A 25,924-nucleotide genomic window follows, 5' to 3' on the forward strand; every position below is an offset into this window, starting at 1 on the left:
CACGAATTTGTCTCTCAGTGCCTCTGTCAGTCTTTCCCCAAACTGACAGTATTTCGCTAGCTTACGCAGTTCAATTAAATACTCCGCGTTGCTTTCCTCTTTCAGTTGCGTTCTCGCATAAAATTTAAATCATTCCGCTAACATCAGCGGTGTGGGGTTCAAATGATTTCTCAGGACAGCAACAATCTTAGCGAAAGCCTGATCCGCCGGTTTAGCTGGTGATAGAAGATGCTTCAATAGCCCGTATGTCTTCGCACCCATTGAGTTTAGTAAGGTTAGTGCTTTATCTTCACCTGATATTTTATTTGCCTTACAATATATCTCTATGCGTTCTACATACGTGGCCCAATCTTCAACATCGGGATCGAAATCATTGATGTTACCACACTTAGGCATCCTCGCAATCTTCTTGAGAAACAAAAAGAAATTTTTCTTTTTTTTTCAAAATGGCGGTTTCCCGCGCTTGTCTTCTTCCCCCGCCTACGAAAATGGCGGCTTCCCGCGTTTGCCTTTCTCCCCCGCTGGCTGTAATGGCGATTGCCGTATTGCTGCGTTTGCCCTCCCCAGCGGTTCTCAAATCGTGCCTCCCAGCCCCTCTTGCAGTCCGGTCCTTTCCCCCGGCTGCGGCCGAGTTCTCCGCGGTTTTTTTTTTATTTTTTATTTTCTCCCGCGCCTTACGCTGACCCGGTTGCTGTGCCTCACGGCCTCGGTAGCTGCCCGGCCTTTTTCACCGGTCGCGGTCGAGCTCTCTCTCGACGCTGTTGCGTCGCCCAGCCCGCTTGCAGCCCGGTCTTTTACACCGGCTGCGTTTGCATTCACCGCGGCTCCCGTGCCTTACGCTGCCCCAGTCTCAGCGCCTCTGGCCCCGACTTCTGTCCGGCTCTTTTCCCCGGCCGTGGTCGAGTTCTCCGCTCTTATATCCTCCGTTTTTCCCTCCCCTACTTCACAGCCAACGTGGCCGACTTGCTGCTCGTCGCTGATCAGCTTACCCACCACTGTGATAGAAGGGATGATCACTGCCCGTTGCTGATGGAAGGCTTCGTGTCAGAATTCTTCCTTTGCTCTGCAGACCCGAGTCCTTTCTCAGCAGAATGATGAGGGCGGATGCCTCCTCTCGACGCCCGTCAAACTGCCTTGGATGTATCTCTGCCACAGGGTAAGATCATACTCGTCGCCACTGTTAAGTCTGTGTGTTATAATGAGAATTACTACACAGACCACAAGAGTAAATTTTAACAGGTCTTTACTAGTCGAAGGTCAGGGCGGAACTGCCCAATAAATCATTACACAGCACTTATATACCGGTGTGGTCACCACCGGTATTACAGTATACAGCAGCCAAGATAAAGTAGTGCAACTCTTAAAATAGTTCTCTTAAGGTGGAACGGTTACATACACCACACGGAGCACTCCTTTTTTTGAAAGGACATGCCTTAGATCACTTCATAGAACCCAGGAACAACAGATGTTCTTCCAGAGCTAGTCTATTCCGCAATTTTACCAACAAAACCAATTCGTTGGGCTTACACTTTCAGATGTTCACCACGATATTGCAGTGAACAATAGCAAAGTTATTGGGAGACTAGTGACACACAACCGACACTTAGAGCCCCCTCCCAACTCCCTGTTCCTTTAACTTTGGCTCTTGTACATTCTGCCACACCCCCTGCCCCACCATTGCTTGCCGTGCCTTCAGCCACCGAGGCCCCACACTCTGGAATTCCCTCACTAAACTTGTCCATCTATCTCTCCTTCTTTAAGACCCTCCTTAAAACCCATCTCTTTGACCAAGCTGTAGCTCACCCTTCCCAATATCTCCTTTTTTGTTTCAGTGTCCAACTTTGTCTGAATATGCCTCTGTGAAGGTCCTTGGGATGTTTATCTATTGTCGAAGGCACTATAAAGATGGAAGCTGCTATTGTTATTGAGGTATCAGGGGAGCTCTACAATTAGCCTGGCAGAGATTGTGGTAAGATTACCACAAGATCCCTGCGGAAACACAAATGTTTAACTTCAATATTTTATGGAAAAGTGTTTTTAAAATGTACTGTAGGGCTCAAGTTTCTGTGGGAAATTGTATAGAATAGGAACAGTGACATCATTCTGCACAGAACAGGCTGCACAAGAAGCAACAGCTTTCTCCATGGAATGGTAAAACCAAAATTGATGCAACGGTACAAGCCTTGCAACTGTTGTGGCCTGGATGAGTCTGTGTTCCCTGTTTATGTCGAGTGCTAGAGGTTGCAGCCCCTATTCAGTTATCTGAGGGGGCTGCTGCTCAATTTTTGGTTGCACTTCAGCCCTACGCTCCTAATCTTTGACCACCCAGTACGGAGGGGGGGGAAAGTCGGAGGAACTTCTCGTGGGTCTCTTCCTGATTCATAGGTTCAGGATGGCTGCATGGGGTGGGGCAGGAGGTCACTCTGGCTGGCTGCCTGCCTCTCTTCCGCAGTCTTATCCGTGCCCGGTCTGCCCTAGAGAGGGAGCATGCAGTGTACGCCAGTAACATTTGAGGCCTTCCGCGACTATTGGGCCCCGCAGGGAATAGAGTGTCTGATAGACACACACATTATGATTTAGTGTTACTGTACAAATTTCCTTTAGGTTCTGTTGAAATTGGACTTTATATTTCAATTCTGTTATTAGTTGCGCCTCCTTATCACAAAGGAGCAGATGCAAATTTGATTCTCAGTTGACGACACTGGGGCAATCCAGTGTCACCTTTATGGATCAACTATAAAAGGCACAACCTGAACAGAGTAACATGCGGTCCAGAATAGTTTATAGGGGTCTCTGTTTAACAGTTTATTAAAAGCCATTGTTTCAAATATGTAGAACCTCCCCTTTAAACGCCCTATGTAGCCCACTTAAAAATAAATAATAAAAAAAGATGGAATTTTTTTTAAGAAGTGGTTTACAAAAGGTTGAACCATACCTGACATTTACTCAAGGTTTACTCTTGTGATTCAATCACGCAGCATTCTGCCTCTCGTTACCTAGCAACAAGACAATTAATCTCTTTATGATCCTTTCCCAGCTTAAGCCCAGAGTAAAGCTGTTTGCTTTGACATCAGGATGTTGTCACAAGCCAAGGAGGAAATATCAAGTGCTGCCTTTTACAACAAAACACTTGTGGAGATCAGATGACTGCATTCCTTTGCAACACCTATTTACTTTTCAATAGAATAATGCTAGCCAACTCTATAAAAGCACCGAACGGATTTATTAAAAGATGGTCAGTCCCGGTTCCTGTGAAAATAATTCCTTAACAGGTTAGCAGGACTGTACAAAATACTGTGTCCAGCTATCACCTTTGGCCAATAATTTCAAGAGGATTTTATGGCACAGAGTTCACACTGGATTCATTCAATCACTCCTCAGGAGGATGTTAAATGGCCTGTGGGGAGGAGACATCTTTCAGACAGGCTCAGAAGTGCGTAACGTATTTCCCATTGTTCTGCAGATACTTATCCCAATCCATTGGGCACATTCAGCCCTGTTTTGTGTTCTGATAAACGTTTCTGTGGAGATGGAGTGTCAATGGCTGGAAGGAGCTAGTAGGTGCTTTCGTTCGCTTTGTTTCTCCAGCCAATTTTTAGGTCCATTTTCCAGGGTACTTAGAGTAGGAAGGAGATGTGTGCATCTAATTCATTTGCCCAAGTTCTTGGCAGTCATGAGCACAGAATTCATCTAGTCACTCCTGATCTACGAGTCGAATTCCATGATCCTATGAAACCAGCAGAGAACAATATTCACAAGGAGCATCAATTGGAGAATCAGAGCTACAGTATCGTAGCCCTATCTTCAACCAGCACTCCCTTCAAGCAAAGCTCCCCACTGGAAGCACAGTTTACAGAATTAGCCTTTATAACCAATTTCTAGCATTCTAACAAGTGGAAATCCTCCCTGTCCCAAAAATCCATTTTCCTTTACCCCTCCTTCTCCCAAAGGCAGCAACTTAGGTGGTTCCACAGTACCAGTACCAGTGTGCTACCTCCGTGTGCAGAGCTGGCTAAAGTGGACAGAGTTGGCTAAAATAGACTGGGAAAGTAAGTTAAAGGGTAAGACGGTAGATAATCAGTGGCAGACATTTAAGGAGATATTTCATAACTCTCAGCAAAGGTATATTCCAGTGAGAAGGAAAGACTCTACGAGAAGGATGAACTATCTGTGGCTAACTAAGGAAGTTAAGGATGGTATCAAATTTAAAGAAAAGGCATACAATGTTGTGGCGATTAGTGGTAGACCAGAGGATTGGGAAATTTTTAGAAACCAGCAAAGGATGACTAAAGAAATAATGAAGAGGGAGAAGATAGATTATGAGAGTAAACTAGCAAGAAATATAAATAAAGACAGAAAGAGCTTCTACAGGTATATAAAAGGAAGAGAGTAGATAAAGTAAACATTGGTCCCTTAGAGGTTGAGGCTGGCGAATTAATAATGGGAAACAGGGAAATGGCAGACACTTTGAACAAATATTTTGTATCTGCCTTCACAGTAGAAGACACTAAAAGCATCCCAATAATAATAGATAATATCAAGGGGCAAAAGGGAGGGAGGAGCTTAAAACAATCACTATCACTAGAGAAAAACTACTTGGCAAACTAATGGGACTAAAGGCTGACAAATCCCTTGGACCTGATGGCCTGCATCCTAGGGTCTTAAAATTTACTCCAATGAGTATTGGGAGCTAATCAACAATTCTGAGACATTCCTGGCAGGTCACGCAGCATCACATTCTAGAATGCGGTTACCACACTGAGCTTGTGGGGAGTTCATTGGGCAGAGGTTTAACATGAGTCACTAACACTATGGGCCAGATTTTTGGTGTGCCGTGAGGCAGGCTTTCAGGTGTGCAGGGGGCAAAAACCCTGAATTCGGGGGTCCCGACACCATCCCGCCCAAAACCCGCCTCCACGTAAGTTTCAAGGGAGGCGGGTACCCGCCCCGCACTGAGACCCGCCGACCTGAGGCGGGAAGGGATTAGTGCCAATTAACTGCCTGTTAACAGGTAGTTAACAGGCAGTTTTTAGCCTAATCCCTATTTTGAGGGGTGTCGTATGGAATTCCTGACGGCTCCAAACCACGCCAGGTTAGAGCAGGCGGGCCGTCGGGTTGAAGGACTTGGAGGGGTCGCGATGTCGGTGTTCAGGTGAGTGATGGGTGCATGAGTGCAAAGGTAAGTGTGTTTGGTGTGTCTAAAGTGTGTAAAGAAGTTTTACTTACCTGTACTTACCTTAACAGCCTTTTTTCCTCTAGGCGTCAGGAGTCCATCACTCAGCCGGAACTGAAAGCTGAACGGCTGCGATCTGTCAAAAGTGACAGCCTTCAGCTTTGAGTGCTGGTGAGAGTTCTAACTGAGTCTGTGGAGAAGGACTCAGGTTAGAAGTCAGACTGTCAGTGTTTGACAGCTTCAAACAGCTGTGAAACACTGATATTTCATCTGTCAAAAACTCTTGACAGATGAAATTTCAGTCTGTGACATCACCTGTTGCCAGGTGGCCCTTAATTGGCCTGCGCCAATCAAGGGAAAATCGTGTCGATTGGCCGGACGTCAATGGAAGCGGGACTAAAACCCGAAAGTTGTAGTCCCGCCTCCTTCCCAACAGCTTAATGAAAATCCAGCCCTATGAAGCTACAATGCTAGCTTAGATTTAGACCAGCTAAAACCCAAATTTATTCACACCAGCACCCCTCGTCCCATCACTAAAATTCAGGAGAAGGGGTACCAATTTTTCTTAACTGTTTCTGACTGGTCTGTGATAAATTCTGCTCCAAACATGAAACACCACAGATTTCCAGAATTCTGGAAGTCATTTCTCTTCTTTATTTTAGAAAAAGAATGGGGTGAAAAAGAGGCATCAGTTATCACGGCAATTTCCAAACTTAGTTCAGTCACATTATTCTTCGAGCAATTCTCTAAAAGTGACTCAGAATAGAACACTGACACGAGGGGCTGGATTTTGCCAATGGGGAGCTTTTGGAGGCGGGACTCCCACTTGTCAGGTTTCAGTCCCGCCTCCATCAACTTCTGGCCAACCCACGCTATTTTCCCTCGATTGACGCCCAGCGGGTGTAGCAGGCCAATTAAGGGAAAGCTGGTTACAGAGAACGTCAACGTATGACGTTTCATCTGTCAAAAATTTTTGACAGATGAATTGTCATCGTTTGACAGCTCTGTGAAGCTGTCAAACACCGACATTCTCTGTAGTTTGATGAGGTCTTGAATTCAAGACTCGTCAAACCTCTTTCTTTTGCAGAAAGAGAGAGAGGGGAGAGACAAAGAGAGAGAGAGGGAGACAAAGAGAGAGAGGGGGAGATAAAGAGAGAGAGGGGGAGATAAAGAGAGGGCGGGGGAGATAAAGAGAGAGAGGGGGAGATAAAGAGAGAGATGGGGAGATAAAGAGAGAGAGGGGGAGATAAAGAGAGAGAGGGGAGATAAAGAGAGAGATGGGGAGATAAAGAGAGAGAGGGGGAGATAAAGAGAGAGAGGGGGAGATAAAGAGAGAGCGGGGAGATAAAGAGAGGGGGAGATAAAGAGAGAGAGAGGGAGATAAAGAGAGAGAGGGGAGATAAAGAGAGGGGGAGATAAAGAGAGAGAGATAAAGAGAGAGAGGGGGAGATAAAGAGAGAGATGGGGAGATAAAGAGAGAGAGGGGGAGATAAAGAGAGAGAGGGGGAGATAAAGAGAGAGCGGGGAGATAAAGAGAGGGGGAGATAAAGAGAGAGAGAAGGGAGATAAAGAGAGAGAGGGGAGATAAAGAGAGGGGGAGATAAAGAGAGAGAGATAAAGAGAGAGAGGGGGAGATAAAGAGAGAGAGAGAGACAAAGAGAGAGAGGGAGATAAAGAGAGAGGGGGAGATAAAGAGAGAGAGGGGGAGATAAAGAGAGAGAGGGGGAGATAAAGAGAGAGAGGGGGAGATAAAGAGAGAGAGGGGGAGATAAAGAGAGGGGGAGATAAAGAGAGAGAGGGGGAGATAAAGAGAGAGAGAGGGGAGATAAAGAGAGAGAGAGGGGAGATAAAGAGAGAGGGGGGAGATAAAGAGAGAGAGGGGGGAGATAAAGAGAGAGAGGGGGGAGATAAAGAGAGAGAGGGGGAGATAAAGAGCTTGATTTAATTAAGGAGGCGAGTTAACGGCGGGCCCGCTCCCGGTTGCCGCCACCCCGCAGTTCAGATTTTAGTTTGATTGGCCTCGTTATCGCCGACTTGCGGGTCCCTCCAGGCAATTGCTTGCAGAGTGTCAGGTTCTCGCCTCTGATGACGCGTTGTTTCAGGAAAGATTTAAAGGGGCCATGCCCCCTTTGCAGAAGCATCAGCTTTTTTCTGTTAAAAGCGCTGGCTGCTGCAGGAATTGCAAAAACTACGGCTGCAGCCAGGTTCACTGAGGGCTTCCTCCTTGCTCTTGTGGAGGGAGTTAGAGGACGTCAGGAGGTCCTCTTCCCTGGAAACGGAAGGAGGAGGCTCCCTCAGCAAACCAAGGCAGCTTGGCTGCAAGTTGTAAAGGAGGTGAGTTCGAGGTCTGTGTGCAGACGCACATGGGTTCAGTGTCGAAAAAGGCTTAATGATCTGCTGAGATCACCGAAGGTATGGCTTCTGTGTTCTGGGAAATGGAAGTTCTAGAGTGAGGGCTCAGGGAGAATTCCATTTAGAATATTGGTGGTGACACTGAGCGCAAACCACCATTTATTGGGCAGAGATGATGCCTGGGGTTTGAGAATGTCGGACTTATATTCATCTCCATTTGCCAGCCACCTGTGGTTGAAGCATAAGCTTACGTGAATCTGGCATAGATGAGTGCATCCCTTGCCTGACGGCCAGCAATGTGGTCGCCAGCTGCTGGATTAGCCACATGCGGCCCCGTAAGGCGTCGCTCCCCATCCTCCTCCTCATCCTCCTCATCTTCCAAGGAGGCTGTATGCTGAGCCACTTGTTTGTCCGGCAGCACGAAGCCACGCTGCTGTGCGGTGTTGTGCATTCTGGGCACCCTGGCTGGTGCATGCTGCAAGGCTCCACCAGATCTGTCCAGGCATCGGAAGCGCATTTTGAGCAAGCCGATGGTTTGCTCGATGATGCTTCTGGTGGATATGTGACTCACATTGTACCGCTCCTCAGCATTGTTTGATGGCCTCCTCATTGGTATCATGAGCCACTTTTCAGGGGATAGCCCTTGTCGCCAAGAAGCCATCCGGAAAGTTGGGTTGGCGGATGGAAAGCTGAGGCACAGTAGACTTGCGCAAGATGAAGGAGTCATGGCAACTGCCAGGGTACTTTGTGCAATCATGCATGCTGATCTTCCTGTGGTTACACACCAGCTGGATGTTCAGGGAGTGGAATCCCTTGCGGTTGACAAATACAGCAGGGTTATGATAGGGGGCCCTCATGGCTACATGTGTGCAGTCTATGACCATTGGTAAGCCTGCCATATTGGCAAAGTCAACCGCACGCGCAGTCACACTTGGGACATCCGTGGAGAAGTGGATGAAATTGTGCGCCTTTGCAAAGAGGGCATCGGTGACCTGCATGATGCAGGTGTGTGCGGCCGACTGGGAGATGTCGCTGATGTCTGCAGCTGATCCCTGGAAGGAGCCCGAAGCATAGAAGTTGAGTGCGGTGGTGACTTTGACAGCCACTGGTAAGGAGTGTCCACATGCTCCTCTGGGCTCCAGGTGTTGGTGCAGCATTGCACAGATGTCAGCGACTACATCTCTTGAACGACTCAGCCTCCTTTGGCACTGCTGCTCAGTCATGCTGAGGAAGCTGATCCTCTGCCTGGAAACCTTGTGTTGGGGGTATCTCCTGCAGCGAGGTACAGCCCTGCGCTGAGGCCCTCCGCCCTGTGCAGCATCAGGTGGGTGAGGAGGAGGAGGTTGGCACTCCTGGTGCTGCTGCAGCTGCTCTTCCTCCGAATCCGACGACCAGGGTGAGAGGATGTAAATGGTTCCCATCCCGTTCCTATAGATTTCAGATGAGGCAAGAAGCGTGCAAGCGCACACAAAGTGGCCTGAGATTATTCCAGTCGGGTCACACTGCAGACGGGGGTCAGCTTGAACAGTCACAAGGTCAGTAGATTTGCAAAATCTTATCCCAAACCTCCAACAACAAAGTTGTTGCATTTGAATGTCAGCCATGTTACAGGAGCGCTTGTAAAGTGCTGCACCAATGACTACAAATCATGTCCTCGAGAAACTCGTCTCCTTGCAGCTGGCGTGTTTCTGACAAGACGGGAAACAGGAGCCAGAGGCACAAAAATGGGAAAACACGATCAAAATAGGATTAGCAAGGCAGTTAACAGGAGAAAGGGAGAGAGGGGGAGAAAGGGAGAGGAGGGAGAAAGAGAGAGGGGGGAGAAAGAGACATGGGGGCGGGGAGAAAAAGAGCTGTTAACTGCCTTAACTACCTGTCCCACCGGTTCCAGTCGGATCAGTTTGGGAGTGGCTAACCCGAAACTCACGGAAATTGGGTAGGGGCGGGATGGAGGCGGGTTCGGTGCCTGAAGCCATTCTTTCTGATTTTCGCTGCCAACCCGCCTCCTCGGAGCTATTAAAATTGAGCTCAGAGAGAGGGGGTGGAGAAAAAAGAGAGAGGGTGAGAAAGGGAGAGGGGAGGAGAAAGGGAGAGGGGGGAGAAAGGGAGAGGGGGGAGAAAGGGAGAGGGGGGAGAAAGGGAGAGGGGGGGAGAAAGGGAAAGGGGGGAGAAAGGAAAAGGGGGGGAGAAAGGGAGAGGGGGGAGAAAGGGAGAGGGGGGAGAAAGGGAGAGGGGGGAGAAAGGGAGAGGGGGGAGAAAGGGAGAGGGAGGAGAAAGAGAGAGGGGGAGAAAGAGAGAGGGGGAGAAAGAGAGAGGGGGAGAAAGAGAGGGGGGAGAAAGAGAGGGGGGAGAAAGAGAGAGGGGGAGAAAGCGAGAGGGGGAGAAAGAGAGAGGGGGAGAAAGAGAGAGGGGGAGAAAGAGAGAGGGGAGAAAGAGAGAGGGGGAGAAAGAGAGAGGGGGAGAAAGAGAGAGGGGAGAAAGAGAGAGGGGGAGAAGAGAGAGGGGAGATAGAGAGAGGGGGAGAAAGAGAGAGGGGAGAAAGAGAGAGGGGGAGAAAGAGAGAGGGGGAGAAAGAGAGAGGGGGAGAAAGAGAGAGGGGGAGAAAGAGAGAGGGGGAGATAGAGAGAGGGGGAGAGAGAGAGAGGGGGAGAGAGAGAGAGGGGGAGAAAGAGGGAGGGGGAGAAAGAGAGAGGGGGAGAAAGAGAGAGGGGGAGAAAGAGAGAGGGGAGAAAGAGAGATGGGGAGAAAGAGAGAGGGGGAGAAAGAGAGAGGGAGAAAGAGAGATGGGGGAGAAAGAGAGAGGGGGAGAAAGAGAGAGGGGAGAAAGAGAGATGGGGGAGAAAGAGAGAGGGGGAGAAAGAGAGAGGGGGAAAGAGAGAGGGAGAGAAAGAGAGAGGGGGGGAAAGAGAGAGGGGGAGAAAGAGAGAGGGGGAGAAAGAGAGAGGGGGAGAAAGAGAGAGGGGGAGAAAGAGAGAGGGGGGAGAGAGAAAGGGAGAGGGGGGAGAGAGAGAGAGGGAGAGAAAGAGAGACAGGGAGAAAGAGAGAGGGGGAGAAAGAGAGAGGGGGAGAAAGAGCGAGGGGGAGAAAGAGAGAGGGGGAGAAAGAGAGAGGGGAGAAAGAGAGAGGGAGAGAAAGAGGGGGAGAAAGAGAGAAGGGAAGAGAGAGGGGGGAGAGAGAGAGGGAGAGGGAGAAAGAGAGAGGGGGAGAAAGAGAGAGGGGGAGAAAGAGAGAGGGGGAGAAAGGGAGAGGGGGAGAAAGGGAGAGGGGGAGAAAGGGAGAGGGGGAGAAAGAGGGAGGGGGAGAAAGAGGGAGGGGGAGAAAGAGAGAGGGGGAGAAAGAGAGAGGGGGAGAAAGAGAGAGGGGGGAGAGAGAAAGGGAGAGGGGGGAGAGAGAGAGAGGGAGAGAAAGAGAGAGGGGGAGAAAGAGAGAGGGGGAGAAAGAGAGAGGGGGAGAAAGAGAGAGGGGGAGAAAGAGAGAGGAGAGAAAGAGAGAGGGGGGAGAGAGAGAGGGAGAGAAAGAGAGAGGGGGAGAAAGAGAGAGGGGGAGAAAGAGAGAGGGGGAGAAAGAGAGAGGGGGAGAGAGAGGGGGAGAAAGAGAGAGGGGGAGAAAGAGAGAGGGGGAGAAAGAGAGAGGGGAGAAAGAGAGAGGGGAGAAAGAGAGAGGGGAGAAAGAGAGAGGGGGAGAAGAGAGGGGGGAGAAAGAGAGGGGGAGAAAGAGAGAGGGGGAGAAAGAGAGAGGGGAGAAAGAGAGAGGGGGAGAAAGAGGGAGGGGGAGAAAGAGAGAGGGGGAGAAAGAGAGAGGGGGAGAAAGAGAGGGGAGAAAGAGGGAGGGGGAGAAAGAGAGAGGGGAGAGAGAGAGAGGGGAGAGAGAGAGGGGGAGATAGAGAGAGTGGAGAGAAAGAGAGAGGGGGAGAAAGAGAGAGGGGGAGAAAGAGAGAGGGGGAGAAAGAGAGAGGGGGTGAAAGAGAGAGGGGGGAAAGAGAGAGGGGAGAAAGAGAGAGGGGGAGAAAGAGAGAGGGGGAGAAAGAGAGGGGGAGAAAGAGAGAGGGGGAGAAAGAGAGAGGGGGAGAAAGAGGGAGGGGGAGAAAGAGAGAGGGGGAGAAAGAGAGAGGGGGAGAAAGAGAGAGGGGGAGAAAGGGAGAGGGGGAGAAAGAGAGAGGGGAGAAAGAGGGAGGGGGAGAAAGAGGGAGGGGGAGAAAGAGAGAGGGGAGAGAGAGAGAGGGGAGAGAGAGAGGGGAGATAGAGAGAGGGGGAGATAGAGAGAGTGGGGTGAAAGAGAGAGGGGGAGAAAGAGAGAGGGGAGAAAGAGAGAGGGGGAGAAAGAGAGAGGGGGAGATAGTGAGAGGGGGAGAAAGAGAGAGAGGGGGAGAAAGAGAGAGGGGGAAAGAGAGAGGGGGAGAAAGAGAGAGGGGGAGAAAGAGAGAGGGGGAGAAAGAGAGAGGGGGAGAAAGAGAGAGGGGGGAAAGAGAGAGGGGGAGAAAGAGAGAGGGGGAGAAAGAGAGAGGGGGAGAAAGAGAGAGGGGGAAGAGAGAGGGGGAGAAAGAGAGAGGGGAGAAAGAGAGAGGGGGGAGAAAGAGAGAGGGTAGAGAAAGAGAGAGGGGGAGAAAGAGAGAGGGGGAGAAAGAGAGAGGGGAGAAAGAGAGAGGGGGAGAGAGAGAGAGAGAGAGGGGGGGGAGAAAGAGAGAGCGGGAGAAAGAGAGGGGGGGAGAAAGAGAGAGGGGGGAGAAAGAGAGAGGGGGAGAGAGAGAGAGAGAGAGGGGGGAGAAAGAGAGAGAGAGAGGGGGGAGAAAGAGAGAGGGGGAGAAAGAGAGAGTGGTAGAGAGAGAGGGGGGAGAAAGAGAGATGGGGGCAGGGGAGAAAAGTACAATCCTAAAGTGGGTGAATGAACAGAGCGACCGGGGTGTACGTGTACAAATCGTTGAAGATGGCAGGGCAGGTTGAGAAAGCAGTTAAAAAAGTATATGGGATTCTGGGTTTATAAATAGAGACAGAGGGCTCGATTTTCCAAGCCCCGAGGAGGCGGGTTTGGAGGCGGGAGAATTGCTGAATCGGGGGGCAGGAACCCATCCCGACCCCAACCCGCCTCCGTGCCAATGTCCTAGGAGGCGGGTCCCCGACCTGTGCTGGGAGCCGCCTACCCGACGCGGGAAGGGGATTACTGCCAATTAACTGCCTGTTAACAGGTAGTTAACAGGCAGGTTTTTGCCTAATCCTTATTTTTAGCCTTGACGTGTGGGCTGTCCGACGGCTCCGAACCACGCCAAGTTAGCAAGGCGGGCCGTCGGTCTGCATGGGTTGAGATGTCCATTGTGCAGGTGAGTGATGGGTGCATGTGTGCAGAGGTAAGTGTAAAGTGTTTTAATAAGTTTTACTTACCTTTACTTTCTCCTGCAGGCTTCCTGCCTTCAGGTCTCGGGAGTCCCTCAGCTCACCGGCACAGAAAGCAGAATGGCCGCTGAACTGTCAAAAGCTGCAGCCTCTGCTTTCTGGTCTGGAGAGCTCTCTCACTGAGTCTGAGTAGAAGGACTCAAGTTAGAAGACAGATTGTCAGTGTTTCACAGCTTCACAGAGCCGTCAAACGCTGATTTTTCATCTGTCAAAAGCTCTTGACAGATGAAATGTCAATCGCTGAGGTCACCAGTAACCAGGTGTCCCTTAATTGGCCTTCTGAGCCTGCTGGGCGGTCTTAACAAGGTCAATCAAGGGTAAATAGCGTGGGTTGGCCACAAGTCGATGGAGGCAGGACTACAACCCAAAAAGTGGGAGTCCCGCCTCCAAAAGCTCCCTATTGATAAAATCGAGCCCATAGAGTACAAAAGCAAGGAAGTTATGATGAACCTCTATAAAACACTGATTCGGCCTCAACTGGAGTATTGTGTCCAATTCTGGGCACTGCACTTTAGAAGGGATGTGAAGGCCTTAGCGAGGGTGCAGAAAAGATTTACTAGAATGGTTCCAGCGATGAGGAACTTCAGTTACGTGAATAGACTGGAGAAGCTGGGATTGTTCTCCTTGGAGCAGAGAAGGTTGAGTGGAGATTTGATAGAGGTGTTCAAAATCATGAGGGGTCTAGACAGAGTACATAGAGAGAAACTGTTCCCATTGGCGGAAGGGTTGAGAATTTGAGGACACAGATTTAAGGTGATTGGCAGAAGAACCAAAGGCGACACGAGGAAAAACTTTTTTATGCAGCGATTGGTTAGGATCTGGAATGCACTGCCCGAGAGGGTGGTGGAGGCAGATTCAATCGTGGCTTTCAAAAGGGAATTGGGTAAGTACCTGAAGAAAAAAAACTGCAGGGCTACAGGGAAAGGGCGGGGGAGTGGGACTAGCTGAGGTGGTCTTGTAGAGAGCCGGCACGGGCTCGACGGGCCGAATAACCTTCTATAAAATGCGAGGGGGCGCGATGCAACACGCGAGGGGGCGCGGAAAAGAGAGAGAGGGCACAGAAAAGAGAGAGGAAAAAAGAGAGAAAGGGGGAGGAAAAGAGGACGAGAATATGAGAGAGAGGTGTGAAAGACACCAGATGGAATCAATATAAGAACAGATGAGTCTCATTTGCAGCCACATTAAAAGTTCGCCAAACGCTCTTTAAGGGACAGGGGTGCACTATAAAAGGGGGAAATTGACGAATCCGAGTGTTAGCCCCTTCCCATTATTCCCCTGCCTCAGGAAGAGCTCTGTGAGTCGGACTATGTCCTGAAGCAAAACACAGCTCAGCTCAGCCTATTAGTAGGGTTTGTTTTGGGTTATTTTTAGAGCTTCTCCTCCCTCCATTCCCTGGCCACGGGTACAGGAAAAAAATTAAATGGCAAAGAGAAAAAAAAGTTAAATACAACTTTTACAAAGTTGAAACCATTTTTGACCAGCATTTTTGCAGACTGTAATTTTACTATGTTGTAGACTTCTAATTTTTTTAAAAAAGGAAAGATCAACATTTTAATTTTAATTTACCTGTAATCCAGGCTCAAGTTCAGGCAGGGAATCCCTGGAACTTGTGATTTTGCGCGTTAGCAGCAGGTAGGTGACAGCCCCGTGACTGCCGCTGAAACAACCTCCACACTCAAGTGACATTACAAGCAGGAAAACAGAACCAAACTCTGAGCAAGGTATTTTTGACAGAAACTGCAGCTCCGATTCCACTGCCCCGACCAAGCTGAGAAGAGATCACACACACCTCGAGCCTACCAGCAGCAGTTAACCCAGTCGCTGCAAACGTGTTACCATCAAACCGGCTGGTGCAAATGAAACGAGTGACTTTATTTCCCAGAGTCGAGTCTTACCTGGCCGAGCACCCTTGGTGCTGTTGTTAGTAAGTTAGTCCGTGCAGGCTGCTCTGATCACTGCTACAAACTGCACCGAATCCACCTCTTCCAGGGGGAAACTGGAACCTCTCAATTTGCAAATCAGATTATTGCTGCCAATTTCCGGAATCGGATCGTACAAACCTGGCGGCTAAAGACAATTGTTGTTTTTCTGGGCACAGGGCAAACTGGAACACTTTTATCTTTAACCCTTTAAGACCGAGGACTCGATTATTAAAGGCACGCGCCTCCCCTTGGTTCATAGGCCACTTCCCCGGTGTCATTTACATTCACTATCTGCGGTTGAATTTTATATTTGAATAGCATTTAAATTGCTTTAAACTGCTTACTAATTTAGGAATACTTGTTTATGGTGCATGATGATTTCATTCAGCCTAGGCCCGTCACATAGAGCACCTGTTCAAATCCCGGGCAGCCACGGAGCTGTCACAGAGGGGGAGATGAGGAGGAAAATGTTTTTAAGCAGCCAGTTGTTATGATCTGGGGTGCACCGCCTTGAAAGGGTGATGGTAGCAGATTCAGTGATAACTTTCAAAAGGGAATTGTACATATAGTTGAAAAGAAAAAAAATTGCAAGGGCTTTGAAAAAAAATACTTGCATTTCTATAGTGCCTTTTAGGACCACCAGACCTCCCAAAGCGCTTCACAACCAATGAAGTACTTTTTGAAGTGTAGTCACTGTTGTAATGTAGGAAACACGTAGCCAATTTGTGCACAGCAAGCTCCCACAAACAGCAATGTGACAAGGACCAGATCATTTGTTTTAGTGATGTTGGTTGAGGGATAAATATTGGCCAGGGCACCGGGGAGAACTCCCCTGCTCCTCTTCGAATAGTGCCATGGGATCTTTTACATCCCCGAGAGGGCAGATGGGGCCTCGGTTTAATGTTTCATCCAAAAGATGGCACCTCCGACAGTGCAGCACCCCCTCAGTACTGCACTTGGAGGGTCAGCCTAGATTTTTGCGCTCAAGCCTCAGGCGTGGGACTTGAACCCACAACCTTCTGACTCATGGGGAAAGAGTAGGGGAGTGGGACTAATTGGATAGCTCTTTCATAGACACGATGGACCAAATGGCCTCCCCCTGTGCTGTATGATTCTATGAGGCCTCCAATGCCAGACACTTTCCGTGAGAACTGGGCTGGGCCTTGGACTGCGCTGTTGACCTGAATTTGCCAGTCATGACCTGACATTACCAATGCAGACTTTAGTTTGGACAGGCCGCCCATTACTCTTTCTTTACGGTGCCCTCCTTTTTAGCTGTTTCTTAATATAACAGCACAGAAGGATGCCATTCGGCCCACTGCACTGATGCCTACCCCCTGAAAGAGCTCTCCACTTAGTCCCATTCCCTTTCCCCATACCCTGGGATGCTACTACTGCTGCTACTCGTCCTTCACTCCCCCTGCGCAAGTTACCATTCTTCTCTCACCCCTCCCCCACCTCCCAAAGAGTTAATACAAAAGCAAAATACTGCGGATGCTGGAAATCTGAAATAAAAACAGAAAATGCTGGAAATACTCAGCAGGTCAGGCAGCATCTGTAGAGAGAGAAACACAGAGTTAACGTTTCAGGTCGATGACCCTTCATCAGACCATTCGTTCTGACGAAGGGTCATCGACCTGAAATGTTAACTCTGTTTCTCTCTCCACAGATGCTGCCTGACCTGCTGAGTATCTCCAGCATTTTCTGCTTTTATTCCCGAAGAGTTAATGTGGACATCCTCTCTTCCCACTACCCCCCTCACCCAACAGTTCAAGTTGGCACCGCCCATCCCATTTGGTTGGCACTCTCCTTCCTTCTCCACTCCAAAAAACTGTCCACAGGTTCTCCCCCGAAACATCTCTCACAGCTCCTGCCCCTACTCGTTCACCTTTTTAATTACCATCCACCCCACCACCCCTGACCCAATCACTTAATCGCACACCTGCCTGAGTCCAGTGGGTAATGCATTTGACGAGATATTCAGAACAGGTTAAGCATTATTGTAATATGCAAATTTTTGATGCCTTAAAAATCACAATTCAATGACAGTGAAGCAATTGTTCAGCAAATTTGCACAAATTGACTAACGTGATTACGATAATATGTTTTCCACAGACTACTTCCTGCTGTGAATAATAGCCTTGACAGCTCTATGTAATTTAATGAGCTGTGACTGTAGCGGTTATAGATTACACGTGGGTATTTCGAAAGAATAGTGGCAGACCAGCAGATCCCAATTCAATCCCTTATTTGTGCTGAGTTAGCTGATCTCAGCTGCACAGGAGCATGGGTACTTCTAATTAGCCTCAGCACCCCTGGACTAGGCAGAGTTCAAATCAACAAGGTTCCCATTTTTGATCCAATGATCCCTGCTGGAACGTGGATATGTGTCTTTGTCAGGTGACAACAGAATCCGGCTCGGCTCGAATGCCCACCACAGTCCAATATCTCGTCCGGTGTTCACCGTCCACACTTGCTACACTTGTCACATGGGAGAGGTACAGGTGATGGCTGTGCCCACAGAACTGGATCCCATCAAGGTGCCAACACCCGCAGAAAGGGACGGGAGAAAGTTGATGGAAAGAAGAAGGTGGGTGGGGGTGAAGGCTTTGCACCTTCAGAAGTGGAGGGGGCTAAAACATGAAAAAGAAAGTGCCACTATACAACCATGTCCCTATCACCACCTGAACTGTGTTAAGGCAGGTACCACTGCTATCGTACACTCAAAAAAAATTCTTCAGATAGTGTGCCTGCCTGCTTGTATCCCACTAAATGGAACTACAGCAGCAAAAGCTGTTCATTTATCTGTTTCTGCATCTTCCCAGCAAAGTTCCTGTTAAGTTGCGCAGGCCGCTCACCGGCTTTTCCATTGGAAATACCGCACAGGCACAGAAATTTAAAGGGACCACGCAGTACAAGAAACAGGCCGCACGGAACATAGCACAGCTTACAGGGAGCATTGCTTCCCAGTCCCCGATTATCTCTTCCTCTCCGCTTCTTCCGAGTTAAGGTTCCATGGGTAGGCCCAGCACTTCCCTGTGCCTTGCCACAGTGGCCATTCTTCATGTTGGAGCCAATGCAGTGAATTGTGCTATTCAACTGTGAGAACCAACTCACCCAAACCAATCTCAAGATCACCCATTGTGCTCCTTGTCCTCCCTTACCTCTCTGTGTCATTCAGCATGGTCGACCATGCCATTCTCCCGCCTGTCTTTAGTGGCACTGCCCTTGACTGTTTCCACTCTTACCTGTCCTAACGCAGCCTTTGTATCTCCAGCAACAATTTCTACTGTTGCCACCGGAGTTGCCCATGGCTTCTCTTCCTCATTCACACTGTTATTTGATGATATCATCCATAAACACGGGATCAGCGAGGGCTATATGGGATTTTTTTTAATTGCTCTCAGGAGGTGGGTGATGCTGGCAAAGCCGTATTTATTACCCATCCCTAGTTGCCCTGAGAAGGTGGTGGTGGGTTTTTTCCTTGAATTGCTGCAGTCCTTGTGGTCACGGTGCTCCCAGAAGACGCTGGTGGCAGGGAACTCAGTGATGGTGGTGTTGTTGATCTTTACGGGGACATGGCTTAGTTTTCTTTTGTTCAAGATGATCATTACCTGGAACTTATATGGCACAAATGTTATCTGACTCACTTACACTCTGTAAGCAATTCAGTAAGGGTTGTATGGGATTCAGTAAGGCTTCATAGGACCGCAATGGTTCAGTAAGGACGATAAGGCTTGCAAAGGGCCACAATGATTCAATAAGGACTATTAGGCTTTCACAAGAGTCAAAATAGTTCAGCAAGGACTGTAAGGCTTTCAACAAGGGCCACAATGGTTCAGTAAGGACTATAAGGGTTGCACAACAGTCACAACTGTACATTAAGGATTGAAAGGATTCAGTAAAGGTTATAAGGAATCATTGATGCTATCCAATAACCCATTTCAACGGTGTAGGTATGTGGACATTAGATGAGAACAGGATTGCATTTGGCTGGTCAGCCTTCACAATCACTAGGAACATAGGAACAGGAGTAGGCCATTCAGCCTGTTCCGCCATTCAATAAGATCATAGCTGATCTGCGACCTAACTCCATATACCTGCCTTTGGCCCATATCCCTTAATACCTTAGCAAAAAGCTACCAATCACCGATTTAAAATTAACAATTGATCTAGCATCAATTGCTGTTTACGGAAGAGAGTTCCAAACTTCTACCATCCTTTGTGTGTCGAAGTGTTTCCTAATTTCACTCCTGAAAGTTTTGGCTCTAATTTTTAGACTATGCCCCCTAGTCCTAGACTCCCCAACTAGCAGAAATAGTTTATCTCTATCTACCCTATCTGTTCCCTTTAATATCTTGAAAACTTCGATCAAATCACCCCTTAACCTTCTAAATTCTAGGGAATACAACCCTAATTTTTGTGTAATCGCTTCTCGTAACTTAACCCTTGGAGTCCGGGTATCATTTTGCTAACTAGCCTGCTAAATTTCGCTCTAAGTTCACATATGATATATAGGTAATTGGGCAAGAAACCAGAGGGTTGCTGGGGTCCAAAGAACCAGATCTCAGTTCCTATTTATTACCCTGACAAGGTACTGAGCACAGCTCCCTTACTTAATATCAACAAAACAGAGTTGCTGCATATCACCCTGGCCTGATATATGTTTGATGTTATTGGGTTCAAGTGAATATCACATTTCATTTGCCACTATTATCAGTCTTCACGTTCAAATTTAGAAAGAACACTGACATGTTCCATTAAATCTAGTCTAGTTTACAATAACCATGAGCAGACAGCCTAAAAGTGCCTCCAAAATCAATACTGCACCAGATGAGCAGTCTCAGGTAACGGATGACAAAAGACCTGGGCTGAGGTTGTGGAGAACAGAAAAATACTTTTGGCAATGAAGGGGAGCCGCCACCCCCCCCCCCCAACCCCACCCCGAGCCTTGTTAATTCCTCACACCAGGCCTTAGTTAGAGGCAGTCAGTATAGTTACTAAAGGTGGGGGAGACTTTCATCCCTCACCTCTGTAAGAACCAAAGCAGCTTCCAGGAGCTCAGTAAGTTTAGATAGTGAGTACCTGAGCCACAGAGACCAGAAAAAGTCCCAGGTTCAAGCCCTGGTCTGTGCAGAGTTAGTTGAGCACAGTTAGGGTGGCAGTAGGGGTGATATGATTAGGTACAGCTCTTGTGGATTAGAGGTTAGGATCCCTGATTGCTCTTGAGCAGAAGGTGAGGGAGATAAGTTTGCAAAGGGCAGGGGACCTCCTGATCATTCAATTACCTTTCTGACACTATGCTTGCTAATAGCATAAATGACTCCCTTTGTGTCGGCACTGTCTTTCTCTTTTTCTAAACTGCCTTCATCATGTTTCTGCTCAGACAGCCCACCCTTGTCTCATCCAGTCCACCCAAATCTCATTGTTAACCTCCCTTTCCATCTAAGGTCTTTGCATTGTCGCTTCCCAGTTTCGGACCCACCTCTCCAACAATTCCCTGCTCAAATCCCTTCAGTCCAGATTCCGCCCAGCTCAAGGCACGAACACCACCATTACTGGCGCTACATGTGGTATTGTCAATGATGAGGATTTGCATTGCACACATATTTTCATTGGCATGGTGCCCACATTTAAGAACATAAGAACACAAGAAACAGGAGCAGGAGTAGGCCATATTGCCCTTTGAGCCTGCTCCACCATTCAATAAGATCATGGCTGATCTTTTACCTTATCTCCACTTTCCCACACTATCCCCATATCCCTTGATTCCCTTAATATTCAAAAATTTATCAATCTCTGTCTTGAATATACCTGAGCCTCCACAGCCCTCTGGGGTAGAGAATTCCAAAGATTCACCACCCTCTGAGTGAAGACATTTCTCCTCATCTCAGTCCTAAATGGCCAACCCCTTATTCTGAGACTGTGACCCCTGGTTCTAGACTCCCCAGCCAGGGGAAACATCCTCCCTGCATCTACCCTGTCAAGCCCTGTAAGAATTTTGTATGTTTCAATGAGATCACCTCTCATTCTTCTAAACTCGATAGAATATAGGCCTATGACGATAGCAAAATACTGCAGATGTTGGAAATCCAAAATAACAACAGAAAATGCTGGAAAAACTCAGCAGGTCAGGCAACATCCGTGGAGAGAAATTTGAGTTGACGTTTCGGGTCGAACCCTTCTTCAAAACTGGAAAGAAAAGAAACTAGATCGAAGGCAGGGCTGCGATCGGACAAAAGAATAAAAGAAACAAAAGAAGTAAAAGAGATTAGAAGCTAGACGAGATGGTAATAGGCTGAGATTAGGTGTAAAGTGTACTGGCAGGGCAAAAGATAGCTGCCAGGTGTGAGAGAGAAACAAAAGGAAAGGGGGGGGGGAAAGAGTGGAACAATTACAAGAGAAAATGAAATGGGGGCCGAGCTTATGATCTGAAATTGTTGAACTCGATATTGAGTCCAGAAGGCTGCAGAGTGCCTAATCGGAAGATGAGGTGCTGTTCCTCGAGTTTACATTGAGCTTCCGTGGAACAATACAAGAGGCCAAGGACGGTGAGGTCCGAGTGGGAATGGAGCGGTGAATTAAAATGACAGGCGACCGGAAGCTCGGGGTCACCCTTACGGACTGAACGGAGGTGTTCCGCAAAGCGGTCACCCAATCTGCGTTTGGTCTCCCCAATATAGACCTAGTCTACTCAATCTCTCCTCATAGGACTATCTCCCCATCCCAGGAACCAGTCTGGTGAACCTTCGTTGCCCTCCCTCTATGGCAAGTATATCCTTCCTTATGTAAGGAGACCAAAACTGTACACAATACTCCAGATGCAGTCTCACCAGGGCCCTATATAATTGCAGTAAGACATCTTTACTCTTATACTCAAATCCTCTTGTAATAAAGGCCAACGTACCATTTGCTTTCCTAATTGCTTGCTGGACCTGCATGTTAACTTTCAATGATTCGTGTACAAGGACACCCGGGTCCCTCTGAACACCAACATTTCCCAATCTCTCACTATTTAAAAAATACTCTGCTTTTCTATTTTTCCTACCAAAGTGGATAACTTCACATTACTCCACATTATATTCCATTTGCCATGTTCTTGCCCACTTACTTAGCCTGTCTATATCCCCTTGAAGCCTCCTTGTATCATCCTCACAACTTAAATTCCCATCCAGCTTTGTATCATCAGCAAATTTGGATATATTACATTTGGTCCCCTCATCCAAATCATTGATGTAGATTGTGAATAGCTGAGGCCCAAGTACTGATCCTTGTGGTACCCCACTAGTTACAGCCTGCCAAATCCAAAATGACCCGTTTATTCCTACTCTCTGTTTTCTGTCCGTTAACCAATCCTCAATCCATGCTAGCATATTACCCCAATCCCATGAGCCCTAATTTTGTTTAACAACCTCTTGTGTGGCACCTTATCGAATGCCTTCTGAAAATCCAAATACACCACATCCATTGGTTCCCCCTTATCTATTCTGCTAGTTACAACCTCAAAAAACTCTATAACAGATTCGGCAAACATGATTTCCCTTTCATAAATCCGTGTTGACTCTGCCCAATCCTAGTCTTATATTCTAAGTGCCCTGTAACCACATCCTTAATAATATATTCTAGCATTTTCCCTATGACTGATGTCAGACTAACTCATCTGTAGTTCCCCATTTTCTCTCTTCCTCCTTTGGTAAATAGTGGGGCTACATTTGCCACTTTCCAATCTGCATACATACCTATAGAAGTTTTTAAAATCTGTTTTTATGTCTCTCGCTAGTTTACTTTCATTCTATTTTCCCTTTCTTTTTCAATTTCTTGGTCCTCCTTTGCTGAATTCTAAAATCCTCCCAATCCTCAGGCTTACTATTATTTTTGGCAACATTATAAGCCTCTTCCTTTGATCTAATACTATGTTTAACTTCTCTTGTTAGCCACGGTTGGACCACTTTTCCTGTGGGGTTTTTGTGCCTTAAAAGAATGTATATTTGTTGTAAATTATGTATTAATTCTTTAAATGCTAGCCATTGCTTTTCTACCATCATACTACAATGTAGTTTCCCAATCTACCTTAGCCAACTTGCCCCTCATACCTACGTACAGGAAACTCTTTTTTATCCAGCACCGACGGGACCGGCGTGGTGCCGGTTTATCAAAAAGTCCGGATTACAGAGAGTTATAGTTAAAAGGTACGAGAGCTCCGTACCCAGCAACAAATCCAGGCTTCCCTGTTGCTTAGCAACAGCTGCAGGAACCCTGGCCACAGACCAAGCATCCCTGTTGCTTAGCAACAAGTGCAGAAACCCCCGATTACACAGCCACAGATCCAGGAACGGCCACTAATATGAAGAAAAACTTAACTGAACCTACTCCTGAATTTTGCCGGTTAACCGAGATTTCCGGTTGTTTGGGTGCCGGTAAATCGAGAGTTTCCTGTAGTTTGCTTTGTTTAGCTTTAAGACCCTAGTTTCGGATTTAACGAAATCACTGTCAAACTCAATATAACATTCTATCTTATTATGGTCACTCTTCCCTAAAGGCTCCTTTACTACAAAGTTATTACTTAACCCTTTCTTGTTGCACAATACTAGATCTAAAATAGCCTGTTCCCTAGTTGGTTCCTCAACATACTGATCGAAAAAACTATCTTGATAACTGTCATGAATCTTATCATTCATGGAGAAATGACTCATGAAATAACACTGGGTGGCCAGCTGGTGGCACCATCCAAGGAGTATAAATACTCGGGCGTGGGCCCAGCTTGTTCAGGACGTTTTTGTAACCAGGAACTAGTGATGTAACGAGAAACTCATGGTTGTGAAACAATTGATTAAAGCCTTGTTTTATACTCAAACCAAGTGCTTAGTAGTCTTTTTACATCAATTTAATCAACTGGCCTGCTCCACGCTCTGAGTGGTTTTGAGAACAGACGGCTACGACTCAAACTGTAGAAGGGAACTCGGTTGAAGTAATCAATCCATCATGGAGAAACTACTCAGATCCGCCCGTCTCGACCTGGACCCGAATTCACTTACAGCTGCTAAGGTATGGAAACACTGGTATCGTACCTTCAGCAACTTCCTTGAGGAGTGTGGTGAGAATGTTCCTAATAAGTTACGAAAGCTTGCCAACTATGTATCCCCTCATGTGTTTGACTATATCGAAGACTGTGTAGACTATGACGCCACTATCCAAGTACTACAGCAACTATATGTTAAGGCTCCAAACAAAATTTTTGCTCGGCATCTAATGGCCACAACTCGACAACAACCCGGGGAATCACTTGACGAATTCCTTCAGAAACTTCGTAGGCTCAGCAAGGATTGTAATCTTAAAGCTGTCACAGCTGAGCAGTACCAGGAGGAGTTAATTCGTGATTCCTTTATTAATGGAATTGCGTCTCCCTTCATATATCAGCGTCTGTTGGAGAATAAAACCCTCAAGTTACAGGCTGCCTATGACCAGGCATGCTCTCTGGACTTAGCAAAGAGGAATGCAGATACCTAACTTTCCCCACATGCACTGTCTGCTGCTATCACTTTTAGTGACTTCTTCGATAGGCCTCGGGTGGAAGCCCTCACTGATGATGACTCCAACCTGGCTGATGACAACCCTACCCTAGAAGCCTTCACTGATGATGACCCTGCCCTAGCGGCATCTTGGCAATCTGGAAGGAAGTGTTTCTTCTGTGGAGATGCATCCCATTATAGGAAATTTTGTCCTGCTCGTAATGCAACCTGCAATCATTGCAGTAAGAAAGGTCACTTTTCTAAGGTATGCCAGTCAAGAGCCTCTGTTAGTAAGAAAGGCCACTTTCCTAAGGTATACCAGTCGAGAGCCCCTGTTAGATTGGCAGCTATTATCTATAAAACTGCTCCTCCCCCAAGAACCACTACTAAGATTACAGCTGTCAAGGGTAAAACTGCTTCTCCTCCCATCACAGCTGTTTTTCCCCAAAGTCTGTCCCATGCAGCCACGAAGGTTTCGGTAAATGGACACATTTTGAGTGCACTAATCGACTCATGCAGCTCTGACAGCTTCATTAGTGAGCGGGCTGTCAGTAAGTTAAAACTGCGTATTTACCCCTCGGACAGGGAAATTGCAATGGCTCTGACGACACTGACCACCAACTCTTCCGGCTTTTGTCTTGTCGACCTTATTCTCAATGGCCACACTTATTTCTCCACCCGGCTCGGGGTGCTCAAAAACCTATACAGTGATGTGCTCCTGGGACAGGATTTCCAGAAACAACACAAAAGACTCACTTTCGAGTTTGGAGGGTCAAAGCCGGAGCTTACTATTTCCAACGTACCGTTTTGTGTGCTTTCGGCAGCTTCACTCGACGAGCCCTCCTTGTTTGCCAATCTTCCCCCCCGATGTAAGCCCATAGTCACTAAATCACAACGTTTCAGCCAAGATGATCTATTCTTTATCGAGGCAGAGATCTCTCACCTTCTAGCTGATGGTATCATTGAGCCATGTTCATCTCCCTGGCGGGCTCAAGTCATCGTTGTTAAAAATCCGCTGAAGCAAAACAAGAAATGTCTTTGCATCGATTACTCACAAACTATTAACCAGTATACCAACCTGGATGCCTACCCACTACCACACATCGATGATACGGTCAATAACCTTGCCAACTACAAGATATTTTCAACTTTTGATTTAAAGAGCACGTACCATCAAGTACCGTTAAAAGACTCTGACAAAAAGTATACGGCCTTTGAGGCCAATGGTCGGCTTTACCAGTTTTGTCACCTTCCATTTGGGGTCACCAACAGGGTGGCCGTCTTTCAATGGGCAATGGATAGCCTAGTCAAACAGGAGAACTTAACGGACACTTTTCCATATCTGGATAATATCACCATTGCTGGTCATGACCAGAAGGAGCATGATGTCAACCTTCAGAAATTTTTTGACATTCTCCATCGTCGCAATTTAACCTTAAATGAGTCCAAATCTGTGAAATCAGTACCATCAGTCAACATCCTTGGCTACTGGGTGGGCAATGGTGTCATCAAACCGGATCCGGAGCAACTTGGTCCGCTTCAGGAGCTCCCTCCCCCTACGAATCCCGGCTCTCTTCGTCG

The sequence above is a fragment of the Somniosus microcephalus genome, chromosome 15 (genome assembly GCF_052327205.1).
Source record: "Somniosus microcephalus isolate GS21.2 chromosome 15, FLI_Smic_1.0, whole genome shotgun sequence".
Taxonomy (NCBI): Eukaryota; Metazoa; Chordata; class Chondrichthyes; order Squaliformes; family Somniosidae; genus Somniosus; species Somniosus microcephalus.